At 40.8% G+C, this 27,317-nt stretch overlaps 1 pseudogene across 1 annotated transcript; it reads right to left on the bottom strand.

The window, feature by feature from the left end:
* Positions 1-387: 387 nt before the first annotated feature.
* Positions 388-3,219, bottom strand: LOC117088382 (annotated as a pseudogene). Its single transcript, XR_004439184.1, has one exon. The product of XR_004439184.1 is annotated as a eukaryotic peptide chain release factor GTP-binding subunit ERF3B-like (transcript).
* Between the last annotated feature and the right edge of the window lie 24,098 nt (positions 3,220-27,317).

Here is a 27,317-nt window from a genome sequence, read left to right on the forward strand (position 1 = left end):
GAGTCTTGTCAACCTATGGTCTGAATCCCCAGGCGTATTTATAATTTGGCCATACTTAACATGATGGGACCTGATGGAATACAGTAAGTCCTCACTCAACATTGTCCACTGGTTCTTGGAATTGTGACTTCAAGTGAAATAACATCTAACAAAATGAATTTTTCCCCTTATCAGTGTTGTAACTAAATAACATTGAACAATGTCACCAAACAACATCGAACAATGTTGTAACTAAACAACACTGAACAATGTTGTACATTGTTTGTACATTGTTGTACAATGTACACCTGCTGTACATTGTTTTGCTTAATGTTGTAGTCTTCAAGAACCTATGGATAATGTTAAGTGAACTATTGCTACACAAATAAAGACGGCCTGAGCCTTTCATTTTCAAATCACAAGTGGGGAAGCAGAAGAGCTCCTTTATTGACTGGACTTGGACAGAGAAAACAAAGCCCACTGGGAGAGCCTTAACATAAGTTTTTTTTCTCATAATTAAAATTATTCCTTTAATACACACTTATGCATTGTTTGTAAATTCCTCACTTAAAACAGTAAGTGGTGAAGAGTTTTTAAGTTTTTAAGAGTGATAGAACATATTCAACTATTTGAGAAAGTAATAAAGCTAATTGATAGCATTATATAATGACATTTAAACATCATTCAAAAGCATTTCAAATAACCGAAGAGTTTCAAATGGAGTATTTTATTCATATGTTAGTTATCATTTTAACATACACACAAACACTGACACACTCTGGTCTGCGTGGAACAAGGGTGGTCTAAATATCCTAAAAGAAAATGAAAAATTAAAGTACATTAATTTTTCATTATTATAGGCAATTACGTCCACATCACTTACAAAGCTATTACTGATATTGTCCAAGGAAGCAGAGTGGTACAGAGGAAGGAAACTTGAGGGTAAATTCATCAGTGACATAACTGAGATCTCAACATGAGAAAGCTGACAAAATATGAATTTTTGCTGTGAAATTTCTCTTTGCAAAATATGAAGAAAAGTCAGTCAATGGGCAGTAAATAAGAGTAGGTGGTGAACTTCTGCTGTCAATTCTTCTCACAGTATCTTGCAGAGGCATCAAGAAAATTGCTTAGTCCTTCTCTGGGACCAGTTTCAGAACTTTTCCAATTGCAATGGTCTTACCCTCATCTCTTAAAGTAAAACGACCCATCTGAGGAAAATCTTTGAACGTCTCGAGGCAGATGGTTCCTGCTGTCCTTAAACGAGCAATGCATACTTGATCTTGCTTCACGAAGCGGGGTCGTGTCTTACTTTTTTCTCCTGATTTTTTGTCTACCAAGGAGATTAAGGCTGTTATCTCAACTTCCTCAATACAAGTATGAATGTGCAGCACCGCATTATAACCTGGCAGATGATGGATTTGTGCTCAATAATCACTATCTGAACATCAAACGTGCGTCCAGAATGGCAGAGGTTACTAGGATCACAAAGTATGAATCCTGGAAGAATCTCTTCTTCTTCAATTCCCTTCAATCTGATTTTGAGGTTTTCACCTGGGGCTACAAAATCAGTTTCAGTATCATCAGAAAGTATTCCAAGAACTTCTACATTGTGCTTGTTTGGCATCATCACAAGCTGCTGGCCTTTAAAAATGGACCCAGATTCCAGCTTTCCCAGGACCACAGTGCCCATATCCTTGTACTTATCCACAATGGCAGTCTTATTGGTCCATCAATTGATCTGTTGAAGTTTGGCAAGTTATCCAAATACGGAATAAATGGTAATCCAGTGTACCAAGGGCAGAAATCTGATTGCTCTTTAATATTTGCTCCGGTCAGTCCTGAGCAGGGCATAAAGTGAATGTCCTTTTTTGGACTGAAGCCGACTTTTTTCAAAAAGGGTACCAGTTTTTCTTTACATTCTTCATATCTCTCGATGCTCCAATTTACTGTGGGATCATCCATCTTATTAATAAGCACTATTAAATGTTTTACCCCTGCCGTTTTTGCCAACATCGCATGTTCTCTTGTCTGTCCACCTTTTTCAAATCCAGTTTCAAACTCTCCTTTCCTGGCAGAGATGACCAGCACAGCCAAATCAGCTTGAGAAGCACCACCGATCATATTTGGGACAAAACTCTTGTGGCCAGGGGCATCTAAAATTGTGAAATGTTTCCTTTCTGTTTCAAAATAAGCACGACCCACTTCGACTGTTTTACCCTTGTCTCGTTCTTCCTGATTTGTATCTAAGGCCCAGGACAATACCATGTTTCTCTGTTTTTCTCCTTAGCTTCTCTTTCATATTTCTCCAGTGTTCTTTTGTCAACCATTCCAGTCAAAAACATTATCTGTCCTCCGATGGTTGACTTGCCAGCGTCTACATGGCCATGAATACTACATTTACGTGTTCTTTCTTAGGAGCACCTGAGGGTACAATCACATATTGGATTTTCTTATTTCCTCTTTTTCCTCCATCATTTCCTGGCCACTTTCTTCTGGGGGCCCCGAATCTCCCGAGGAACCACCCCCAGGCTCGGCTTCACTTACTTCTTTACTGTGCTCCATGATTCTTCTAGGGCCATTTCCACCTCTCCATTTTCTACAACAGGTTCTGAAAGTTCCATGGTAACGGCTGAATTGGAACCTTCAAGCGACACTAACGGTTCCTCTCGGGAAGGTTCCACAGGTGCCCCCCGTCCCATCCTTTTACCTTGAGGGTATCCCGCGCCGGTGCAGGTTTCATCGTTGCTGCCGGAACCGGCCGGGAGGGTGGGCGGCTGAGTCGGGCCCCGCAGGAAGGACGGCACGAACTCCGCGGCGTGTACGTTAGGCACGAAGGGCTTGGCGTTGACGTTGAGCTGACGCTGAAGGCCGAGCTGAGGGGCTCGCGCTGGGCCTCGGCCACCGCAGAGGAGACTCCATCCCCGCTCGGGGCCGACCCCGGGGCTTCCATGTCCACCTGGTCCCAGCAATCGGGTGCCGAGTCGCTGCTGCTGCTGCCCGAATCCATGGTCTCAGAACTTGCTGTGTGGCAGTGAGGGAGCGGGCTCAACAGACCAGAAAGAGCGGGCTCCGCCGGCGGGGTTAAGGCAGCAAGAGCGAAGGGCCAAGGGATAGCGACACGAACCTTAGCGGCACCGCGGAGGCAGCTAAGCGCCGATGCTGCATTCGCAACTGCGGCGGCAGCAGCAGATATGGCGGCTCAACACTCTCCTCTTGTGTGTGAGCGGATCTCCTCCCCCAAACCCCAACCACTTCCGACTCCTCCACCCCCGACCCAACGCCGGGCGTGGATTGACCCCTCGCTGCCATCCGTACGCTTGGCTTCCTTACTTCTCAAGCCAGGGGCTAAGTCCAAAAGTACTGTTTTTTAAAACGAAAATTTCCATTCACTTTTTTGTTCACACGATCTGGGAGAGCGATTTGACCACAATCTGATGATTAAACCTAGACAGGAACACATGATATACAATTCTACTAAAAGATTCAAGTAAAAGTGAACATTCCTATTGAACAAATGGGAGGCAGGATAAGGGTTAACTATACAGAAATTCAGAAACACAGCAACTGAAGGGAGAGGCAAGGAATGAGTAGGGAGGGACTAATGAAATATATGAGTCTGTAGCCGAACTTAGGAAATGAAACTTAAGATCATTAATTTGAAATTCAGAGGTCTTTTGATTTTCCCTTTCCAGTGGGCCCCCATAAGCCTGTAAGTTCTGCTGATGGCTTCTATAGTTTAAAGATAGGGTTTCAACTTCTTTTCATGTTAAGCACCCTGGCTGTCTGAGGGGAGAGAATTTCCAAGGAGATCCTTGTTCCAGTGAAGCTTCTAGTCACTTCATATGCAGATGCCTGCACAATGGCTGGCCTGCCATTCAATGGTGGATCACGTAGACAAGCACAGGACTCAGATCACTCTTGTTTTACCAACCAACTGTATTCTGGGTTATCTGCACTACTCACCAGCACCTCCCTAGTACATCCTGTGTCCACAGGCCTCGAGTTTTCCTGCCTTATTCGGGGGGCCTGGAATCCTACTCACTGCACTGGCTTTGCTCTAAGAAACAATCAGTGTCATGCTGAACCCCTCTACAGTTTATGGTAATGAGACAAGACTGTAGGTGTCAGCCTAATTAAACCAATTAGGACTTCTGAGATGAACAAAGACCTTAAGACCCTAATCAAAAGAATCTCACTCTAAAAAAGTGTTAACAGTTGAGCCAAAGCCTCAGCGACCTTGTTTGTAAGTTAATTTAGTGCAAACTGACATAGAAAATACAAACTTATTCCTCTGAATCTGTTGTAGTCTTCATGTACTCAAATCTGTCACCTTTTCCTTTTATGAATTCAGGTTTTGTGACATACCTAGAAAGACTACTCAGTCCAAACAACTTGCTTAGTACAAGATGGTGTCACATAGTTGGAATTTTTTTTTTTTTTTGAGACAAAGTTTCACTTTTGTTGCCCAGGCTGGAGTGCAGTGGCATGATCTCAGCTCACTGCAACCTCCACCTCCCAGGTTCAAGCAATTCTCCTGCCTCAGCCTCCTGAGTAGCCAAGATTACAGGCGTCCGCCACCACGCCCAGCTAATTTATATATATATATTTAGTAGAGACAGGGTTTCACCATGTTGGCCAAGCTAGTCTTGAACTCCTGACCTCAGGTGATCCACCTGCCTCGGCCTCCCAAAGTGCTGGGATTACAGGCATGAGCCACCACATCCGGCCTCATAGTTGGATATTAAATAAATCCAACAACAAAGCAAAATATTATAAAACCAAGTACCTGATTTATAACTTGAGAATTGTGTTCTCCAGATTTTAGGGGTAGGAAAAAAAGACAGACTTGGACCCTTGATGTTTTCACTCTGGGGTTGCCACAGTTATACTAGCTCTGTACTGTTTCCAAACCTTTAGATATCAAACACCTTCATTCTTTTTGCCTCGTTATGGATTAATTATTTACAGTGACATAAAGAGAGTGTGTACACCTATTCACAATAAACGGGAAGAACTGAGACGCAGAATGTGCAGAGAGACCCTCCGCACAAGTGCTGGAGACTTCTTGGACATTGTGTGAACCTAGAATGGGCATTTCTGGGAGAACTTGTCAAGGTTTTGGCAGCCGTGTTCACATGAGGTAATTCATGCAAGGAAGCAGAAGACGTCTGGGATTTTTCCTTCACCTGGGTCAAATGCATTGATCATGAGCATATTGGCATGACTGCTATTTAGTGATATCGCAGAGAACATCGGATACTTCACTGTTAGAACCATGAAGGAGAAATCAGAGATCGTCTGTGAATGTCCTCATAATCCATCATTCCTGAGGTTCGAGGGGAGGCAGGTCAATGCAAAAGAGAGAAGCACTGACCAGATTGTATCCAGAGAGATTGGCCTTGAACAAAAATCTTTTGATTTGTGCGATCGGATGCTTGTCTCCAGTCTTTCTGCCTAAGAGTTCATCAGTAAATGAGAGAATTTGCCTCACCAAAGAGGAAAATTTAAAAAAGAGTGTAGGTGATATCCAACCGTTGCTTAATTCAATCTTTTTCCTCCTTTAAAAATCTTTTTTATTGTAAAATATAGCACAAACACAGAAAGTCACATTAAAAATTATAGGTTATTGACTTATGAGAAAGGAAGCACACTTGTAACAACCATCCAAGTCAAGAGAAATTTGCTAGCCAACCCAGAAGGCTTCCTTGTGCCCTGTTCAATCACAAACGACTTCTTCCACCTCTCAATGTAACTCCTATTGTGACATTTATGGTAATAACCTATACGATTTTCTGTATAGTTTTATTACACAAATATGTGCACTCAGACACTACAGTTCAATTTGGCCTGCTTTTTTGATATTCTTTTAAGTCTTTTTTAATCTATTGCTACCCAACCTATCTTCCCCTTTTTCATGTCATTATTTATTGAGGAAAGTGGATGATGTGACTGGTAGAGGGTTTTTTGTTTGTTTTTTGTTTTTGTTTGTTTGTTTTTTACATTCTCAGCTTTGCTGACTGTATCTCTATGATAGAGTTTGGAATATTCCTTTGTTCTCTGTATTTCCTGTTTATTAATAATTAAATCTATGAGCTTGACCAGATTCAGGTGCAATTTTTTAACAAGAATACTTTGAGGGAATTTTGATTATTTCCATCAAGAGGTACATGAGGTCGGGTTGTGGCTCTTTTTACAGTTAGCCACAATTATTGATACTTGTGTAGAAACATATCATTAGAGGTTGCAAAATTGTGATATTGCACTTCTGTCATTCTTTCTTTTTTTTATTAACTAGAGTGCTGTTCCAAAAAATTTACCTTCAACAATTTTGTTACTTTGAGATACAGAGTGTAAAGGAAATGCAGGAAAAGTGCTTGATTCTTTCGTGTTATTTGGCAGTTTTCAAAAATAATGAGTTAGTTCCCTAGAATCCTACACTCATGACAAATAAAGATTTTAAAAGGGATAATTGTGAATTACTGGATTTACATATAGTTGCGGCATTTTGATAAATTTTACTTACTATATTTATTAATGATCATTTGCCAGTGCCTCTTCAGGTTGAGTTCTGAATACTTTTGAGACTATGCTAGTAGTCCTTGATGGTTTATTTATTATATGGTTTGACAAGATGTACCAGGCTAATTATACAAATGTTTGCCAAACCAGGAATACTGGTTCTCAATGATAACATGGAAAGATAGACAGAATTCAGAAAATAAAATAATTAGTCATTTGATTTATCCCACCTACACATATAGTAGTCTCAGTACTACCACCATTAATATGATTTAAAATAAGCAATTTTTTCTTTGCATAAATGCTTTCTTTATTCTCTGCCTGTATTTCATAGTTGAATTGCATCTATCTGATAGTCACTTTTATTGAGTGCTTCCTAAGCATAGATCATATTTCAATTATTTTATATGGATTCTTTCATTTAATTTTCCCTATCATCCTTTGAAGAAGGTAATCTTATCACTCTGTTTTACAGATAAGAAAATAACATTCAGAGAGGCCAGGGATTACTCAACATCGCATGGCTAGTAAATAGTGGACTTAGAGTTTAAACACAGACAATATGATTCTAAGACCACACTGGCTTATATCATCTACTACATATATATAAAGAAAGGAATAGGGAAATTTGGCAGAGTTAAATCACAAATAGAGGAAGAAGGTAAAATCTTAGATTATCTGGAAAGAATGGAAATAAAATAAATTTAAGAAAGGATAATTCAGTGTAGTTCTTTCATGAGGATTTGTGTTTCTTTCCTGAAGTAGGAGATTGGAAATTGTGAAGGAAGACTGAAATAAGAAAAATGATGAATAGGGGAAGATTTACAATGGGCCCTTATGGTATGGGGGATGTGGCTGATTTGGGAGTAATAAAATTGCTTTTTAAAGAATTTAGGTAAACAAAAACAGCACTAGACTGGAGAACATAATATCTTTAGGTTTTGAGATTCCTCTCTTTCCCCATATTATATCTAGCATCATTGGGCAACTTGGGGCACAAGCAGAATCTTAAGTTTCATTCAGGTTTAGGTAACAGTGGTGTATGATAGGCTGAAAGGAGGAGAACAGAAAAATATTGAGGAGCTAGTAAATATAGAGTTAAGAACACTGTGCCTTATATTGGTTCTCTTGGCGTATGTTCCAGCTCCATTCACAAATAAGCTTCTCTGTACTGAAAAGGCTAGAAAGCTTAAGCCTCCATTTCCTAGAGTTTTGCTGCTGGGATTCCAAATGCGTTTTACCTTCTGTCAATCTGATGCACCCTAGACGGATTCCACTTAAAGCCAATCTAAGTGTAGAGAAATGTGGGGTAAGGCAAGCATAACTTGGAGATATAGACCTAGCTGGGAAAAGTATCTCCATTGGGCCAACAGTTCTGGTGGAGTTTCCTGTTTCCAGGACATCAACTAAGGTACTCTATGCCAAGAAACCTGCAGTTGCAGTGGAAGCCTCCTGATTCCCCAACTCTCCAACTGTGAAAGAAGCGGCAGCCCTCCTTGGCAGTCAATTGTGCTGTATGATTCTGCTAATTATTCTGAGAGGCCGGGGGGGAAAAAAACCTGTTTCTCCAAGCCCTAGAAGTACAGTGTTTATAAACCTCTAACTCCCCATGTTGGTCCCTGTGCTAATTAACAGAGTACATTCTGTTAACATCAACCAAACACTGACTTGTACAAGTGTCACATGACTGGGGTTCAAATGCAAGACTCACCATGCCTAATCTTGTCTTTTGTTTAATTTTCTTAACCACTATCTGCCTCAACTTTCTGGTCCACGAGGTGAACCCACATTCATAGGTGTGGCCCTGGGGTGCTAGATGCAAGGATGTGTGGAGGCTACAAAGAACCACAGAGATGGGAATTTTATGTCACTTAAGAAACTTTATCATTTTCAAATACCAGTACCTACCACTACCACAGGAAAGTATGGGACAGAAATCTTAGCTAGGGCTGAAATATCTGATATCCAAGCATGAGAATACTTTACCCAAATACAGCTCAAGTTGAGGTTAAAATGGAAAAATGTATCTCCCTTGTATTACTTTGTTCTCACACTGCTAATAAAGACAAGCCCAAAACTGGGTAATTTGTAAAGGAAAGAAGTTTAACTGACTCTCAGTTCTACATGGCTAGGGAGGCCTCACAATTATGGCAGAAGGTGAAGGGAAAGCAAGATACGTCTTACATGATGGCAGGCAAGAGAAACAGCATTTGTAGGGGAAGTGCCCTTTAAAAAACCACCAGATCTCGTGAGATTTATTCACCGTCACGAGAACAGCATGGGAAAATCCCACCCCCATGATTCAAATACCTCCTACTGGGTCCCTCCCATGACACATGGGGATTATTACAATTCAAGATGCGATTTGGGTGGGGACACAGAGTCAAACCATATTATCCATTCTGAGGCAGTCCCCAATTCTTGCAATGCCCACACCTTGATCTTGGACTTCCAGCTTCCAGAACTGTGAAAAAGATATTTTTGCTCTTTATAAATTATGTGGTCTCAGGTATTTTGTTATAGTAGTACTAATGGATTAAGTCACCAAGTAAACATGTGCATATATGTCTTACACATCCCAGCATTTGCATACAATAACACAGGAGAGCAAGCTCCTAGATCCATGTTAGGAATCAGAAGATTGAAGTTTGAGGGAAAAAAGGCTGGTCACAAAACATTCTTTGACATGGCCAAGGTCCAAACACTCATTAGTCCTCAAAATGCACACCCATAATGGAAAATAAAAAACATAGAGATTAAGAAGCAGAGAAGAGGACTTGGTGATTTATTGACGAGCTACAACCATAGGAGCTCTTGTACTACAGTAAAGAGGAAGTATGTTAGGGAACAAGCTAATTTGAGCTGTACAGGTCTCTGGGAAGTAGAGTAATAGCATATGACTGCATAGGCTAGCATAGAGCAAACAGCGTGAAGGATAATTAATGGTAATGTGAAGAAATGAATTTTGCAAGCCAAAAGATAATCAAATTTATGAACCTAGTGGAGGTCACTTGTTCCCTAATAAGTAGGAAGATCCAGTAAAGGAGAGTGAGTCTTAGTTTTTCTGTCTCCAAATGCAGTAATATTTGAATAATGCCAAAGACAGCAAAGTGGTAATGTCAGTTTTAAACATCTGGTGGAAGGACCAGAACAGTAATGTTATAATAAAACAATCAAGTATGACGTCAACATACCTCACTAAGTCATTTGATGTACCCTGAGCACACATTTACTAAGCACCTGCTTTGTGACTGCCCCTGTGTTCTAATAGGCAGATTCAGATGGGAAGTTTGCATCATGTGGGGAAAATTTTAGTGTCAATAAAATAATAACTGACATGCATTCAAATACAATTACATTTTGAATGCATAGTTAGCGCTAAAGGAAAATATCATTTCCTCCATCATAAAATTCTAGGTCTTGAAAATCGCTAAGAGAATAGATTATGGCTGGGCGTGGTGGCTCATGACTGTAATCCCAACACTTTGGGAGGTCGAGGTGGGCGGATGACCAGGTCAGGAGTTCAAGACAAGCCTGGCTAACATAGTGAAACCCCATGTCTACTAAAAATACAAACACTAGGTGGCATGGCAGCGTGCGCCTGTAATCCTAGCTACTCAGGAGGCTGAGGTAGGAGAAACACTTGAACCCGGGAGGCAGAGGTTGCAGTGAGCTGAGATCGTGCCACTGCACTCCAGCCTGGGTGACAGAGCAAGACTCCATCTCAAAATAAATAAATAATAAAAAGAGACAATAGATTGTAAGTATTCTCACCACAAAAAAATGGTAAGTAGTGAGGTAATTCATATGTTAATTAGCCCAATTAACCATTTCACAATGAATACATAATTAAAACAACATGTTGTACACAATGCAATTTTTATTAGGCAATTAAAAATAAAGAAAAATATATAAAAAATGTTAGATGCTAGGGGATAAATTCATTATTTTGAAACTGGATAAACAGAGGCAAAAATTGAAACAATTAACTGTGTTTGGCATATAAACTATAATACTTGATTACCAAGTAGGGGAGGAGAGAAGTTTCTTATCAGAGAAGATTTCTGTCTAACAATGAAGAAGGATAGACAGAGGAAAAGAATCTTCATAGTAAGCCTCAAATAACACAAGTGATCTAGGCAATGACCACCAATATTTGCTCCCATTGCAAAGGACAGACAATCATTCAGTATGTGTCCCCTGATGGATTTATGCAACTCTGCCTCTGAGGTACTTTTGGTAAAATATCAAGCCAAATATGATGGAGACTCTAGATCTAACTCTGATTTACTGGAAAGGCAGGAAACAGGAGTGTGTTAAACAATGTCAATGAAAAGAAATCAGCAAAATCCAGCATGTGGGAGACATTATAGTATAAAGGACTCATTTCTCAAAAGAAAGAGAGGGAGGGAGTGGATTTTACCAAAGATTAACAGACATAACAACCAATTACAACGCGTGAGACTAAATGGGGTCTGGAGTTGAAAACCTCAAAGGAAAAAATGAACATTTATGATACAATAAGGGAAATATCTGTGAATGAATATTGAAGATGTTTGGCACTTCTTCATTATTGTTTAGGCATGATAATGGCATACATTATATTTTTAAGTAGTGTTTTTAAGTTGTCTTTTTCTCTAACAGACATATTCAGCAGTATATATGGGTTAACTGATATGATGTCTGGAATTTCCCTGAAGCTAAGCTGGAGGGATGGGGGAAGTTTCTGGCTATAGATGAAGAAGATTGACCAAGAGTTTATGACTGTTGACGTGGAGTGAACATGTAGGTTCTTTATCACATAATAGCTTGTCATGTATCTGCTTGACAGTGTTTAAAACAGAATGTGTTTTTTCAAATGTCCAAAGCCATCACAATATAGACTGCTGAAATCGGAGTTTCTGGATATGGGGCCAGAGCATTAGTATCTCTAAAACTACCTTCAAATGAGTTTAAACTAAAGTTTAAAACCAGTGATCAACAGGACCTCATTCTTTTAATTTCTATGATAAGAAGGCTGAAAGTACATGGGTCCTGATACAGCTGCTCAGAGACCACAAAAACGTCAAGGCTTCCATACTGCTTCACCGTTTTCAACAAGTTGACTCTATGATTTCATCCTTGTCATAGCATGGCTCCAGACATCTCTGTTACATTCCAGGTATCACCATTCTCTTCTTTCACACCTGTCCTTTTTAAGAAACAGTCTTTTTCTACAGAAGCCTCCCAGACATTCCCTGTACACCTCACTGGGTAGAACTGGGTCCATGTCCACTATTAGCTGCAAGGCAGGTTGAAAACCATCATTGGACAAAGGGGACTGTGATATCCATGATTAGAAGAATCTTGAGGGGGCCCCCCAGGATTGAACACATTGCTTCCTTAATAAAATCAGTGTTTTACCACCTGATATTGGTGGGAAACGCTATTGGGTCAGCAATCAACAAAGCCAGTGAGAGAGGAGTAGAACTCTAGAATCAAAACCATAGTCAGGGGCAAGGATTGAATATAGACTGAAAGGAATAAACTCACAGTAATTGAGCCACATACTGTATTCAGGCAACTTTTCTTTTTTAACCTGCTGTATTGTTCAGTACTCACAACAGTTCTGCAAATCAAGAATTTGGCATTATATCCATGTTATGTATGAGGGACTAGCAGCTCAAATAGGAGGGGCCACGTGGTTTACTCAGCATTCTGATTGGTGACTTCATGGGGCATTACTTTTACCCTGTGCCACTGGTCATACCACTTCTGAAGGTTCCCAAAATCACCACGGGACACATCAACAGAGAAAGGGAAAGAGGTCTATTGTTTGCTCAGCACAGTGTGAGGCATATTTCATGTAATGATTTGAACATATGCAACACCTATATTCTGTCTCTGGATAAGGATTGTAGAGTCCAGACAGTGTCCATCACACAGTGCTGTATTGGTATTAGTTGCCATAGGTATTAGCTACCATGTTCACCATTATTTGTCCTTGCCCCTTCTATGCCAGTGGTATATCTATGATGTCTCAGGAACAAACTTTACACATATGTGTGATTTGTTTGGGCTTTCCCTCTCCTTTCTTCTGTTTCCAATATGCAGTTAAACTCAAATATTGAGTTCTTAGTTTCAGGTTTAAAATTTTCATTTCTCTATTTTTCAGTGTATCCATTTGATTAATGTCTTATTCCATTCTGTATAGCAGAATATCCGAGACTGGGTAATTTATAAAGAAAAGAGGCTTACTTAGCTCATGGTTCTGCAGGCTGGGAAGCTCAAGGGGCATGGTGCTGGAACCTGCTTGGCTTCTGGTGAGGACTTTTATACTGTGTCATATCATGGGGAAGGTCAAAGGGGAAGTGGACACATGCAAAGAGGCCAAACATGAAGGGCAACCTTGCTTTATCACAATCTGCTTTCATGGGAACTAATCTATTCCTGAGATACCTAATCCAGTTTCAGGAAAATAAGAACTCACTCACACTTCTGAGAAAGGCACCAAAACACCCTTGAGGGCAGAGTCCCCATGACTTAAAAGCCTTCCATTAGGCTCCGCCTCTTAAAGGTTCCACCTTTCAACATGGCTGTACTGGGAATTAAGGTTCCAACATGAGTTTTGTTAAGATCAAACCATATTCAAGCCATAGCAACTGATTTCCAAATTCCAGTTTTCTGATGAAATCTCAACTTTGTTATCCATATTCTTGAACATATTAATCATAATTATCTCACTCCAATATTGGGGTGTTGGTATTTTCTTTTGTCTTTTTATTCTCTTGATCTGTTTCATGATAAGGCTGGTGATTGAATAAATGTCAGGCATTATTAATGAAAAAGTTTTATGGGCTCTATATGATGTTATCTCCCTCTCTAGAAGATTCATCCTGTCTTCTGGCAGGCTGCTAGCACAGGGACAATCACATGCATCCAGAGACAGCTGACTCAAGTGTGCTTCAGACTTTATAAAGTTTCATCTACCTCTGATTTTTCCCTCTCAAGTTGCAGCTCTCCAGGGCTCCCAACTGTGAGTCTGGGGTGTTTACTAAAGGTCCCATTTTGGGTGACTTCTGAATTCAGTATTTTACTATGTGTATCCATTTGATTGATGTCTTATTCCATTCTGTATAGCAGAATATCTGAGATTGGGTAATTTATAAAGAAAAGAGGCTTACTTAGCTCATGGTTCTGCAGGCTGGGAAGCTCAAGGGGCATGGTGCTAGAATCTGCTTGGCTTCTGGTGAGGACTTTTATACTGTGTCATATCATGGGGAAGGTCAAAGGGGATGTCCTGGACACAAAATAAGTTCTCTGATGCCTGGGGACTTCTGAGAAATCTGTTGAGACTTTTAAGTGCCATCTGCTGAGCTTCTTAGTCACATATTTTCTGTAGCTTAAGTGTGGACAAATGCCTCTAGGAAGAAAACCACCCCATATTGGTCTCACTTTTGTCTGCTTTTCTTTTTCCTGAGATCTTGACTTCTCAAATATTCACAAGTTTGGTTGTCTGAACTCTAAGTTTTGTTTCCATAACCCCGTGAGTTTCCTGAAGAGCTGATGTCTTCTCTACCTCTTTGCGAATGTTTTGCGTATAGAATGATGTCCTCTCACACAGGCAGTTTGGGATTCAGCAAATTATCTAAGGGAAAAAGCAGCACAAGATTGTTGAATTCCCCTCTGCAAGTTTCCCTAACCTCCAGATTCTTCTACTCTGATGTCCTGGACACAAAATAAGTTCTCTGATGCCTTCAAGTAGCATTTTCTTTTCTTTTCTTTTTATTTTTTTAGAGACAGAGCCTCGTTCTGCCATCCAGGCTGGAGTGCAGTGGTGCCATCTAAGCTCACTACAAATTCCACCTCCTGGGTTCAAGTGATTCTCCTGTCTCAGTCTCCAGAGTAGCTGGGATTACAGGCGCCTGCCACCATGCCCGGCTAATTTTTTGTATTTTTAGTAGAGACAGGGTTTCACCATGTTGGCCAGGCTGGTCTCGAACTCCTGACCTCAAATGATCTCCTGCCTTGGCCTCCCAAAGTGCTGGGATTACAGGCGTGAGCCACCACACCTGACCCATTTTTTTCTTTCATCCAGCTTTTTTACTTTTTCCCCATGGTGAGTAGGATTGTAGCAAGTTATTTCATCACAGTCGTGGTTGGATGTGAAAATGGCCCACACATACATTTTCTGTTTCAAAAAAATAAATATTCAGTCAATCAACCAAACAGCAGCAGTTGCAACAGGTATTTATGGCCTGGTGGGTGGGATAACCTACTCTGCATCCCAACATGAAGGAAACAGCACGTCTTATTTCCCTGCAGCTACAGCTAATCCCTAGAGGGCCAACTCACCCAGTGACCTTCACAGGCTGATTACAGGTGGGTGGTTCCACATGCACAGGTAGTGCCAACAGGCCTCATTTCCTCTGGGCTCTCCATTCAGTGGCAGAAAGTAATCCAAGGCCATTGTCTCCCTATTCTTCATCCAAGGGAAAAGAACCATCTAGACATAGTGAGTCTGGACAGTTCTCTCCTGACCTCCTTCTGAGCCTTGTGATGGAGTGTGGGGGTGGGGTGGCTCATTTTGCTCTGCCTCCAAGCTCAAACCCCTTGTGGTAGGGGGAGAGCACAGAAGCAAGTGGGTGCCAGGCTGGGGTGAGCACTTTTGAACTCTGGCCCCATGGCAGTGACTAGGGGTGTATTACAATTAATGCTCTTTTAGCAGTTGCCGTCTGTGGATAGCTAAATGTTAACCAGCTCAGTGGAGAGTCAGGGTGACAGCCTGTTACACCCTGCCCTCTTGGTACCTGGGTTTTTCTACAGTGTCCAGGAAGAATCAGGTCACAAGGACTTCAAGGAAGGTGAACATGGAGACTTTATTAAGCAGTGGAAGTGGCTCTCACCTGAAGGGGAGCTGGAAGGGGGATGGTGCAGGAAGGAGGTGATCTTCCCTGAAGCCTGGTCATCTCTGGCCAGGCTCCTCCACAAAGTCCTGCCATCTGAAGTCAAGCCACATCTGTTGTAGTCTCTGATACTCAGTTGCTTCTTCTCCTCTAGACATTCGGCCGCTTGTTCTCTTCTCTCCTTCTCTGCTGCACTGCTCTGCTCTTCTGCCAGTGGAGTTTGGGTTTTAATGGGTACAGGATGGGGGGCATGGCGAGCAAGGGTGGTTTTGGAAAAAGCCACTTTTGGGCGGGAAAGCAGGGATAACTGTTCTCATTTAGGTCTGTAGTTTCCAGGCTTGAGGGTGGGGCCTTTGCTGGGGAACCACCATCTTCCACCCAGTATTTCTCTGCCTCTTGTCTGTATCAATAGTGGCTCATGGCATCCCACTTAGCAGCAGAAGATCCAGGCCAGGTATCTGTGGTCCTTCCACCCAGTAGCGAAAAGCAACTAGGCCTGGCATTTTCCAGACATCTATTCTGCAACAGAACGTGAACCCGTTGCAGAATCTTCCGACGTTTCCCCCAGTGGAAGAGAGATATCCGATGCTTCCCCCGGTAGAAGAGAGCCAGGTCTGTAGCTCCTGGCCCTCCAACCACCAGCAGCAGATGGCCCAGGTACATACTTCCCTCTCCTGGGGAAACTGGTCGATATTGATTAGGAAGGCCAGTGGTACTAGATGACTGAAAAAGAGATCAGGGAAATATTCTATATTCTATGGATCCTGAATCCCACACCTCCTACATAATGACACTGGATGGCCCAGGAAAGCACCTTCTGCCCCTATAGGCAGCTCCCACAGCAATTCATCGGAAACTCAAGTGGGGCTAGTAAAACAATGCTGCCCAGAAATACACTGAAAAGGCTCATTAAACTAAATGCCATTGGAACTACAGTCCATGAAAATATGCCAGAACCGACAGGTCAAACCTTAATAGAGCAACTTCATGCAAAAGTAGAAGCTATGAAAGGATTAAGGGTCTCTTTGCAACATGCAAGACACAATAAAAAAATCATTCATCATACCTAGAACTGGGAAATCACAACTCAAATGAGAAAAGTCAGTCAACTGACACCAACAGAAATGAGTCAGATTTTGGGAGTATCACACAAAGATTTTTAAAGTAGTCCATGTAAAATTACTTGAAGAAGTAATTATGGATTACTGTGAAGTAAATGAAAACAAGAAAATCCCTGGCAAGTTATTGAAATTATACAAAAGGACCAAATAGAAATCATAAAACTAAAAAATATGATAAACAAAATTAAAAACTTGCTGGACAGGCTCTACAGTAGCATGGAAATGATGGAAGATATAATCAGTGAACCTGATTATATCTGTGTTTCCCTGTTTTATATTTTATATAATCAGTGAACCTGATTATATCTTGTTTTTCCCTATTTTTAGATTGAGTATATCCTATTAATCTGTATATAAGTACTGTACTCATGTACAGTGATGCAGCATACTGTACTCATGTATATTAATCTGTACATTAGTTTGTACATTAGTACAGATTAATAGGATATACTCAATTTGAAAACAGGGAAAAACAAGTAAACAAAAATGAACAGAACTGAGGGATTAAAACAAAAGGTCTAACATTTGAATCACCAGAGCTTCAGAAAGAAAGAATAAGTATTTGGAGCTAAAGACAATACTCAAGTACTGCTGAGGAACCAGGGAGCTATTCTGGCAAGTAATGTGCTAGGAATTTGTCACACTCATCCTTCAAACAGAATAAAATTGGACAAAATTAAAATCAATAACTTTTCTAGGTCCCAGCAGACAACTGAGTTGTCAGGACAAACCACCACCCTGAAATTTGAGAAGCAAGTGAATCCAGAGTCACAGCTAAGTAGATCTCAGCTAAGTAGATCACAGCTAAGATCTACTTAACAGGAGCAGAAACTGGTTGAACCATAGCTGGCAGAAAATTTAAACTGTAATTTTGACAAATAACTTGAGGTTGAGTGTGGATTAGTATGAGAGTGAATAACTTTGGAGAACTGCATTCTTGGAGATGCAGGATCCACACTTTCATGGTTTTACCACTAGGAATCCCACCAGGTTCTGACAGTGATTTCAGAATGATTCCTTTATGGTTCTGACAGGAAAGAATAGTCATTCTGGAATATGCCCAAAGCCTTTATCCTAGGCATTTGAAACAAAGCAATTATGGTTGAATAAGGGCTGGGTAAAAAAAGGCTGAGACCTACTGGGCTGCATTCCCAGTAAGTTAAGGCATTCTTAGTCACAGGATGAGATAGAGGTTGGCACAAGATACAGGTCATAAAGACCTTGCTGATAAAACAGGTTGCAGTAAAGAAGCCAGCCATCACCAAAACCAAGATGGTGATGACAGTGATCTCTGGTCGTCCTCACTGCTACACTCCCACCAGTGCCATAACAGTTTGCAATGTCAGGAAGTTATCCTATATGGTCTAAAAGGGGGAGTCATGAATAATCCACCCCTTGTTTAGCATGTAATCTAGAAATAATCATAAAAATTGGCAACCTGCTGCCCTTGGGGCTGCTCTCTTTGGAGTAGCAATTCTTTTTATTTCTTTAAGGTTGGTTTGTTTGTTTGTTTTGAGAGAGAGTCTCATTCTGTTGCCCACACTGCAGTGCAATGACATGATCTCAGCTCACTTCAACCTTGCCTCCCGGATTCAAGCGATTCTCCTGTCTCAGCCTCTCAAATAGCTGGGATTACAAGCGTCTGCCACCAAGCCCGCTAATGTTTTTTGTATTTTTAATGGAGATGGGGTTTCGCCATGTTGGCCAGGCTGATCTTGAACTCCCGACCTCAGGTGATCCGCCCACCTCAGCCTCCTAAAGTGCCGCGATTACAGGTGTGAGCCACTGTGCCCAGACTTCTTTGCTTTTTAAATAAACTTGCTTTCACTTTACTATATGGACTGTCCCCTAATTCTTTCTTGCATGAGATACAAGAACCCTCTCTTGTGGTCTTGATTGGGATCCCTTTCAAGTAACACCTTCTCCATAATAAAGACCAAGTGTTCATGGGGGACACTTTACAGAGCATCGTCCAGAGCAATGGGGGAGGATATTCTTACTCAAATGGCCTCTAGCTTTACATTCTCACCTAAGGAGTGAATGAAGATATACCAGAAGACACTTGGCCAGTTGTGGTGGCTCGTGCCTGTAATCCTAGCACTTTGGGAGGCTGAGGCAGGAGGATCACTTAAGGCCAGGAGTTTGAGACCAGCCTGGGCAACATCGTGAAAGCCTGTCTCTACAAAAAATACAAAAGATTTAGCTGGGCATGATGGCACACACCTGTAGTCTCAGCTATTCTCCTTGGGAAGCTGAGGTGGGAGGATCATTTCGGTCTGGGAGGTTGAGGCTGCAGTGAACTGTGATTGCACCACTGCACTCCAGCCTGGATGACAGAATGAGACCCTATCTCAAAAAAGAAGAAAAAAAAAGAAAAGAAAAAAAGAAAAACACATGTTTGTGAAGATCAGAAGTCAGAGAAATAGGCTCACTAAAGCCACTGAGATTTAAATGGGTTATTACAGAATGCCTTCTTTCCCCCACATCCTTCCAACACAAGGCATCAGTAAAATAATATTAAATTATAGCTGAAAGAACTGCAACATAGAAAACTTTCTCAGAGAAGGAATACTTAGAGAAGCCCATATGAAAACAGGATACAAAGACAACTACACTGGAGGAAATGGTAGCCTTTGAATCCTAGTGCTACAGCAAACTTTAAACAAAGCCTAACTCCTAACCATATTAACGTAAGTAAGATTATGCAAGCTTCATAAGTAACGTTATGCAAACACTTCATGCCAAACCATTAAATAACAAAGATGGTGGTTACATATGTATATTGTAATACCTAGAACAATCACTAAAAAAAAGGTACAAGGTGAGCATAACACGGTGACATAGTCAAAAACAATTTAATTGTACATTTAAAAATCAGTAAAACAGTATAATTGAATTGCTTGTAACATAAACGATAAATGCTTGATGTGATGGATATCCCATTAACCCTGATGTGATTACTGTGTTTTGCATGCCTGAATCAAAATATCTCATGTAACCCATAAGTAAATACACCTACTACGTATCCACAAAAATATAAGAACAAGTGTGTTCAAAAAAATACACTCAAGTCGATATGCTCAAAAGTATTGCAGAAGAGTGGAAATGAATTTTAAAACATATTCAACTAGACCAAACAAATGCAAACAAACAAACACAGGAATGAGAAACACAGGAAACAGAAAAAAATAATAAAATGGCAGACTGAGGCCCTACCATATCAATATTTACTTTAAATGTACATTGCCTAAATATACCAATTAAAGGCAGAGATTGGCAGAATTAATTAATGAATTAATTACTTTTTTTTTTTTGAGATGGAGTCTCACCCTGTTGCCCACGCTGAAGTGCAGTGGTGTGATCTTTGCTCACTGCAACTTCCGCCTCCTGGGCTCAAGGGATTCTCCTGCCTCAGCCTCCTGAGTAGCTGGGACTACAGGTGCACGCCACTACACCTGGCTTATTATTTATTTATTTATTGAGATGGAGTTTCGCTCTTCTTGACCAGGCTGGAGTGCAATGGTGCGATCTAGGCTCACTGCAAACTCTGTCCCCGGGTTCAAGCGATTCTCCTGCCTCAGCCTCCCGAGTAGCTGGGATTACAGGTATGCACCACCATGCCTGACTAATTTTGTATTTTTGGTAGAGACAGGATTTCTCCATGTTGGTCAGGCTGGTCTCAAACTCCTGACCTCAGGTGATCTGCCCGCCTTGGCCTCCCAAAGTGCTGGGATTATAGGCATGAGCCACCATGCCTAGCCATAATTTTGTATTTCTTGGTAGAGACGGGGTTTCACCATGTTGGCCAGGATGGTCTCGATCTCCTAACCTCATAATCCACCCACCTCAGCCTCCCAAAGTGCTGGGATTACAGGCATGAGCCACCGCTCCTGGTCAATTAATTAATTTTTTGAGACAGGGTCTCCCTCTGTCTCCCAGACTGGAGTGCAGTGGCATTATGTCAGCTCACCGCAACTTCTGCCTCCTGGGCTTAAGCGATCCTCCCACCTCAGCTTCCTAAGTAGCTGGGACCACAGGCGTGTGCCACCATGCCTGGCTAATTTTCGTATGTTTTGGTGGAGATGGGGTTTCGTCGTGTTGCCCAGGCTGGTCTCAAACACCTGAGCTCAAGTATCTGTGCACCTTGGCCTCCCAAAGTGCTGGGATTACAAGCACGAGCCATGGTGCCTGGACTTTGCTTAGTTTTAAAATTGTAAATTCACTAACTATAATTGTATATATTTGGGGGGTACAAAGTGATATTATGATATATGTATACAACGTGGAATGACATATAATATGTGACTCAGGATTATTCCTTGCCCAAACTGAGAACAAGGGGAGCAGAACATTAGCCACTGAACAAGAAAGGGCACTTGAGAAAGGGAAGGGCAACCCCACCATGGTAAGGAGAGTGCAGCTCCATAACACCGGTGTGATTGTCTTTTTGTCCTACCTGGTGAGGGAGAAGACTCACTGTCCTGTCCAGAGGAGCTGTGCGATAACGGAGACAGTATGCTGGGACATCTTGGTGACCAGCCGAAGTGTCGTTAGTGCAGTGCTATGTTAACACAGCCTATCCTTCAGATAGGAGTGCCTTTATTGAAAGCATCTGATTGACCACAAAGCATTCATACACTCAGTCATCTTCAGTATTTAATGTAAACATGAAGTATCATGGAATGAAATTCGCACTGCCTCTGGGCTGTCATGACAAGCTTAGCCGTTCCTTTTTAAAAATCATGCATTTATTTTTGTGACTACTTTGTTCTAGTTGGGCTTTCCTCCTTCAGTGTTCTGCACTCCCATAGTACAAAAGGGAGGGCCGAACTATTGGAGTAGAAGGAAGATGCTTGCTAAAGAGCATATGCATGTTTTATGTATGTATATTTTGTAATGTAAAAATCTCATCTAAATGAATCAAAGATTTTTTTTCCTCCTAAAAACAAGAATACATGAAAACAAAAGACAAAAAAAAAAAAAAAAAAAAAGCAAACAACAACCACACAACAAAACCCCTTGATCTTCTGTGGTGTATGAGTCAAGCAGACTGGGGAAACATAATTCCCTCTGCCCAGGGCAAGTGTAGCTTCCCATCAAAAGCCAGCAGCCTGTGTCAGTCTGGCTAGAGCAGAGCCAGCGAGATCATGCACTATTGATCAGGTCACTATTGACCACGGAGTAATCTGTACTACTATAGCGTTCACATGTGAATTCAAATGTAGACATGTTAGCGCTTACACATATTTAGGTTTATCTCTCCGGTTTTATATGTTTCAAATGTAAGTGTTGCTAATCAGTGCAGTTGTTAATGCAATTTTATATTTCTTAAAAGGAGGAAGAGTAGATTCTTATTGTACATGATGAAAGGGCGTAGTAGTAGTATTATGTATTCATTTTAATTTAAAACAAACCATACTCTTAATGCAGTCATGGTTTGAATTTGTTATCTTGGAGTGTCCATCGCATGTAAATGCAATATACTCTTTGAATGTAAATGTTAGAAATGCACAGTGTGAATGTAGGTTATCATTAATAAAACATTAATCACAGTCTAAAATAATAAATGAATAAAATAAATGTAAATTACCTAAATACACCAATTAAGGATAGAGATTGACAGAGGTTTTTGTTAATTTTTGTAACTTTAGTTTTTAAAATTGTAAATTGAAAAAATCATAATCGTATATATTTATGGGGTATACAATGATATTATAGGCTACGCATACCATGTGAAATGTTCAAATCAAGCAAATTAACATCTCCATCACTTCAAATATTAATCTTTTTCTGTGGTGAAAACGTTTGAAGGTTACTGTCTTAGCAAATCTGAAATGTACAATACACTATTGTTAACTGTAGTCACCATGCCCTGCAATAGATATCAAAACATTGATTTCTCCTGTGTAGCGGAAACTGTCTACTCTTTGACCAACATCTGCCAATCTTCCCAATACCCAGCCTCTGGTAACCACCATTCTACTCTTTGCTTCCATAAGTTTGGCAAAATTAATTTTAAAAAGTAACCCAAATATATGCCATCGACCAGAAAATGCACATCAAACACAATTGCATTGGTAGATTATAAGTAGGTTGATGGAAAAATTGTATCATGCTAAAGTTAACTTTTTAAAAGCAGGATTGGTTATATCAGTATTAGAGAATGTATTCTTTGGAGCAATAAAATTAATAGACACAGGTAGGATGTTACATAATGGTATAGGGATAAATCCACCTGGAAGTCATAGCAACACTAAATGTGCTTGCAGCAAAAAGCAAAGCCTCAGACTACACGAAACAAAAGCTGCTAGAGCTGGCAAGAGTAAGATTTCAACATTCCACTTTCAGCAATTGATTGTACTATTTTCTGATTGGATTGGAAAGCAAAACAACTGTAGACTGAATTCCCAAAGCCTACCTATAGCAAATGAGTCAAAAATGTTAATTCAAAAAGACAAAGTATACTAAATATTATAGATTGTATTATTTTCAAAATTTTAAGTGCCAATCTCCGGAGTGACTCTCAGCAGTGGGAGTATTGCATTTATCTATGGAACTCAAGCGTGTCCCTATGACGTACCTTAGTCTATAGCACATGTAATCCAAAATAAAAAATTTTTAAAGTAGGTCACATTGTGCCATTCACATTTACTGATACATCAGATACATTTGCTCCTAGGTCTTTCAAATAACATTATGCTATTCTTTCTTCTGTGTCCAAGCAAAGGCTTTAAGAGCCAGCCTCCCAAAGTGCTGGGATTACAGGCATGAGCCACCGTGCCCGGCCAAGTGCAGATAATTTTTTAAAAGTGATTCACAATCTTAAAATCTAACCAGAATGAATTACGGTTAGAATGCAATAAAACAGACAAAAAAGGGCACACATTATTGCAAAAGAGTGCAATTTCCAAGGGAGATATAACACTTATGATTATTGTGCACCAGCAATATGTCACCAACATTCCTAAAGAAAAAGATACAGAAGACTCAAGGAAAAACAGACACAAATCAGCAATACAGGATTTTACATAGGCTCTCTCAGATCAAAGGGACTCAATTAATAAGAACATAGAACTACATAAATAACAAATAAGATAGGTCTGACTGCTCCATGTTGTAGTCTGCACCTGCACCAAGATCTCAGGCTTTAACTCTCATAAATGGGAAGTAGGTCATAAGGGCCAATGTTCCTGCAATAGTAACCGAACAAAGCCTGGGTGAAATCATGTTTAAAAATTCAAAAACAGGCCGGGCGCGGTGGCTCACACCTGTAATCCAGCACTTTGGGAGGCCCAGGCAGTGGATCACGAGGTCAGGAGTTCAAGACCATCCTAGCCAAGATGGTGAAACCCATCTCTACTAAAAATAGGAAAATTAGCTGAGCGTGGTGGCGGGCACCTATAATCCCAGCTACTCAGGAGGCTGAGGCAGAGAATTGCATGAACCCGGGAGGTGGAGGTTACAGTGAGCTGAGATTGTGCCACTGCACTCCAGCCTGGGCAACAGGCTCAAAAAAAAAAAAAAAAAAAATCAAAAACAAATACAGTACTCAGAGGACAGTGAGGATCTCTTAAGGGAAGGCAGGACCTGCAGATTAAATCTAGGACTTCAAACTGCTTTTACTCAGAATGCCTACCTGAAAAGAAACAGCTGTAAAACTAAGCTATGCTTTGGTGACACCGCTAGAGATGAAAGCCATATCTCAGAGCTGGCCAAAGGTGGTGATGTTGGTAAACCACCTCCTCACTTTTAGGTGAGACCCCAATGGCCATGACTTTCTGAGTCAGGAGGAAGAAACCATAAGTAAATCAGCTGTCACTTGTAGCCTGACTTTGCATCACCTGGGTGCAAATTATAAAATACATTAAACTGGATGGCGATGCAAATATCACAGCTAGAGCTAGGGAATACAGCTAACCTAGGTGGAAACGTATATCCTTAAAGGCATATAATTGAAAAGGAAGAACAGCTGAAAATTACTTACGCATCCATCTAGAGAAATTACAAAAATAACAACAAAATAAACACAAATAAATACAAAGAATCATCGAAAAAAGAAATAAATGAGAAAGAAACCAAATACTCAATAGAGAGTTTTAACAAAGGGCTTCACCAGTCCTTAAAAGTCTGTAAAACCTCGGCTGGGTGCAGTGGCTCACTCCTGTAATCCCAGTTCTTTGGGAGGCTGAGGCGGGCGGATCATTTGAGCACAGTTCAACATGGTGAAACCTCGTCTCTGGTCAACCTGGTGAAACCCCATCTCTACTAAAAATACAAAAATCAGCCAGTTGTGGTGGTACCTGCCTGTTGTCCCAGCTACATGGGAGGGTAAGACAGGAAAATCGCTTGTACTCCGGAAGCGAATGTTGCAGCGAGCTGAGATTGCGCCACTGCTCTCCAGCCTGGGCAACAGAGCAAGACTCTGTCTCAAAAGCAAAACGCAAAAAACAAAAAGTCTGTAAAACTCATAAACCGCGGGTGAGACTTGTGAAGATAAAAGAAGAAAACACACAAATTGGTAATATCAGGAATCAAAACTGGGAGGCACACCATTAGAGACCATCAGGCCAATAAATTGAAAATTTAGAGGAATTGGACAAATGGTAAAATACTTAAAATACTGAAACCTGAGAGAAGATGTAAAAACATGATTTGATCTGTAAATGTAAAATATATGCAATCAGTAATTAAATAATTTTGACAAAAAATCTCTAGTCCCAGATGGATCATAAATGAGTTCTGTCAATGTTTATGTGAGAGATCACTCCAGTACTGCACAACTTTTTCAGGGAATAGAGGTAGCGAGTACACTACCCCTTGTGTTTTACTAAGCGAACCTTGACATGGAAACTAGTCAAAGATAATTTGAGAATGGCAAATTTCAAAGCAATTTGTCTCATAAAAATACATGAAAATATCACATGCAGCATACTTGTTAAAAAGGCTAGCAATATCTTTTAAAAAGATACTATAAAAGCTAAAAATATATATACATTTTAAAAAAGATAGTATATGATATGGTTTGGATGTATGTCCCCATCCAAATCACATGTTCAATTGTAATCCACAATGTGAAGGTGGGGCCTGGTGGGAGGTGACTGGATCATGGGGACAGAGTTCTCATAAATGGTGTAGCACCATCCCCGTAGTGCTTTTCTCCTGATAGTGAGTTATCGGGAGACCTGGTCCTTTAAGTGTGTAGCACCTCCCCCAATCTGTCTTCCTCCTGCTCCGGCCACGTAAGAGGTGCCTGCTTCCTCTTGGCCTTCAGCCATGATTGTAACTTCTCTGAGACATCCCCAGAAGAAGAGGCCCCTATGCTTCTTGTACAGCCTGTAAAACCATGAGCCAATTAAACCTCTTTCTTTTATAAATTACCCGGTCTCAGGTATTTCTTTATAGCAGTGTGAGAACGGACTAATACGCTATACTATGACCAAGTTGTATTTATTCTAGCAAAGCAAGGTTGGTTTAACATTAGAAAAGGAATCAATGTAATTCACCACTTGAACAGATTAAAGGGAAGAAGAAAACTAAATGTGATCACCTCAATAGATGCAGGAAAATAATTGGTAAAAGTCATCATTCATTCATGATGAAACAACCTGTGGAAAAGTCGGAATCTATGAGCCTCTCCGAGAGAGTTTCAGATGCAATGTTGGAGTCGACAGTCTTTGGAGATATGTCACAGCACCAGAATTCCTACTAGGAAAAGGTAATAATTTTAAGTGCATGAAGACTAAAAGAAGAGTCTGCAAGCAAAATTCATCTAAAGTAAAGTTAAAATTCAAGAAGCCAAGTTTAAAAGTGCTTACCAACCATATCGCAAAGGGTAGATTTCCCTAATAAGTAGATACCCTCAGTGGATTCATTTTTTGAAAAAAGGAAATAAGCCTACTCTATTGTCATTGATAACGCTAGCTGCTGTAACAAATGAACTCCAACTTCTTAGTGGCCTAACACTATGAACATTTTTCTTGCCTACATTTTTCCAAAAGGAAACAGGACTGGGGAGGGTTGGCTCTTCTTTTGGAAAATAATCTAGGACCAGTTGACAGAAGCTCTGCTATCTTCAACACTTGGCTTCATGGGTCGCTCTGGGTGTCAGCATCTTTCCAGCAGATGGGGAAGAAAGAGTAGGAGGATCCTATAGGAGGTTTTTATGAATCATGCTTGGGAGAGTTGCCACTCGGGCCCACCATCCATTGCCCAGGCCTCAGTCCACCAGCCACAGGTACCTGCCAGGATGCTGGGAAACCCCAGGAGGAAAAGGAAACAGATCTGGAGGACAGCTAGTCATCTCTGTACATGTGGGCCTGAACAGTTCACAAAAAGAAAAACACAAAAAGCTCCCAAATGAATATAAGACTTCCTAGCCTCGCTCCTAATGAGAGAAACGGGTATCTGAAGCACAATAAAATACTGTCCATGATCTATCCTACGGACAGATATGCAAATGTTTGACACAGACTGATTTGGCGAGGATATGGAAGAGTCACATCCTGCATTGTTAGTATGGGTGTAACTTGATGTAACACCTAGAGAAGGCAGTTTAGCAATATCTGTCCACATGGTGTGCATGGTGTGTGCTTTACCCTCCTCCTCCAGAAATCCTGCTGCTATGAATTGGTCCTTTGGATGTACTTGCACTTGTATGGAATGACATTACATGTTAGTTTACTCAATGCGGTGTTGTCTGTAATAGCTAAGCCCGGGCAAACCCCTGTGTCAACATGGCACCGGCTAAACAAAGAAAAGGATATATCCGCATCAAAGGATACCATGCAGGCATGACAAAGAACAGAATGCT

Source organism: Trachypithecus francoisi, unplaced genomic scaffold, assembly GCF_009764315.1.
Source record: "Trachypithecus francoisi isolate TF-2019V2 unplaced genomic scaffold, Tfra_2.0 Contig00749, whole genome shotgun sequence".
Lineage (NCBI taxonomy): Eukaryota > Metazoa > Chordata > Mammalia > Primates > Cercopithecidae > Trachypithecus > Trachypithecus francoisi.